The 2,055-nt window shown below is 43.1% G+C and overlaps 1 pseudogene; it reads left to right on the plus strand.

Annotated features, from left to right (window-relative positions):
• The first annotated feature begins 1,522 nt into the window (after positions 1-1,522).
• On the plus strand, positions 1,523-1,642 carry LOC134964714 (5S ribosomal RNA; annotated as a pseudogene).
• The last annotated feature ends 413 nt before the right edge of the window (positions 1,643-2,055 follow it).

The raw sequence follows: 2,055 nt of genomic DNA on the forward strand, positions 1-2,055 counted from the left end.
ATACACATAGGCAGCATCTATGTGTTTGAAGACAGATGAACAGCTTGTAAGGGCTGAGAATATGCACAAATAGAGGGGGGGGGGATGGAGAATATGTGTTTTCATACGATACCAGTCCCATATTACGGTGCTGCTTATAGAGAATCGCCGCTGGTGAGTCCTGTTGGAAATGAGACTCCAGAGGTATGGTGTAGCTGATGCCGCGTGCTGACTTCAGTGCGGGAGGCGTGAGAAAATTATCAGCTATTCAGTAGTGCTAATCATGTCCACATTTGGCTGCTGCTCTCCGGAGTGTATTTCCCTGCTCCCGGCGGCTTGCCGCCGTTGCCCGGGTAACTGTCCTTGAGTTCCGGTCTGTTGCAGTCACGTGTACGACTCCTGCGGTCACGTGGTGCGCACACGTGACTGCAACAGACCGGAACTCAAGGACAGTTACCCGGGCAACGGCGGCAAGCCGCCGGGAGCAGGGAAATACACCGCGCTCACGCGCTGCATCACTCCGGAGAGCAGCAGCCAAATGTGGACATGATTAGCACTACTGAATAGCTGATAATTTTCTCCCGCCTCCCGCACTGAAGTCAGCACGCGGCATCAGCTACACCATACCTCTGGAGTCTCATTTCCAACAGGACTCACCAGTGGCGATTCTCTATAAGCAGCACCGTAATATGGGACTGGTATCGTATGAAAACACATATTCTCCATCCCCCCCCTCTATTTGTGCATATTCTCAGCCCTTACAAGCTGTTCATCTGTCTTCAAACACATAGATGCTGCCTATGTGTATTAGTAGTATACTGTATAAGCAAATTCCATGCACTGTTTTTTCATGCCTATTAGTGATAGCTTCAATCTTGTAGCTTTCTGAGTACTATAATGAATCTGTAAATACTCTTATTTGCTCCAAGAGGTATTTTGAACCTGTATGGTATCAAAATCAGGATATATTGTTAAGTACGGCCGTCAAGTGTAGAGAGAATTTCCAGCTGCTTATTTCTCAGCAAAATTGCTACTTAATTGTGTGCACTCATTTCCACTGTGGGTATCAAGTAATATCCTCAGCTGTTACTTGCTGTTTTCTTCATCTCACTCTAGCCTCCCTGATATGATGTATAAATTATATTATTTGTTACAAAACGCATCAGGCTTCAGAGGCTTATAGATAGTGAGAAATAGTTTTGGTGCGTGTGACATAAATTGTCTGAGGCCATTGTATTTGTGATTGCTTAATAATTATTACAGCAACAGGATTGATATAATTGTAGCCTTATTATCACCACCCTCCTTTTTCCGGGCTATGCAAGCGGATACCCCTGCATAGAAATCCCTGTATATGCTTACTGTTCTTACCATAATTTTGTCCACATTCATAGTGGATGCCCTGGTACTTGATTACTGTATATGATCAATTTTGCCAGAATTTCATCTCTAAGGACATGAGATCCAGATATCTCACATACGATTGATTTAGATCATCATTGTGGCAATACGGGTATTGGGATTGACTGAACGGGCAGATTAAAATTGCGGACATACCCAACTGGAGATGCCCGATCTCGTCTGATCTTGGAAGCCAAGCAGTGGAGGGCCGGGTCAGTACTCGGATGGGAGACCACCCTGGAACACCCTGGTACTGCAAAATATTCTTCTGCCCGATCTAGAGTGATCCCTAATAATACCAATTAGGACTCGGTTTTGTATGACTTATGATTCAATTCTCTACGACTAAATAATCCTGAATAGGATTGCTGTAGAATAAATGATGGTCATACACTTTACAGAAGTGCTACTGTGATCTCAGTAAAACCACGAGGCCAGAGATTCTAACTTCCGGTTCTCATAGTGGTATTGAAAACCACCATAATTATATAGAATATTGTGTTATATTTTCGCGTAGCTACACCATTTATTTATAATGCACTCCGACAATTATCTTTTTTAACAATTAATTAATAAAATCATGTTTTATCAGTATTGATTAATAATACCCAATCCTCTGAATTGTGTGCTCCCACACAAGAGTCTACTTTCCAACTCTCTTCTGTTGGTTTCCTT

The sequence above is a fragment of the Pseudophryne corroboree genome, chromosome 9, assembly GCF_028390025.1.
Source record: "Pseudophryne corroboree isolate aPseCor3 chromosome 9, aPseCor3.hap2, whole genome shotgun sequence".
NCBI lineage: Eukaryota > Metazoa > Chordata > Amphibia > Anura > Myobatrachidae > Pseudophryne > Pseudophryne corroboree.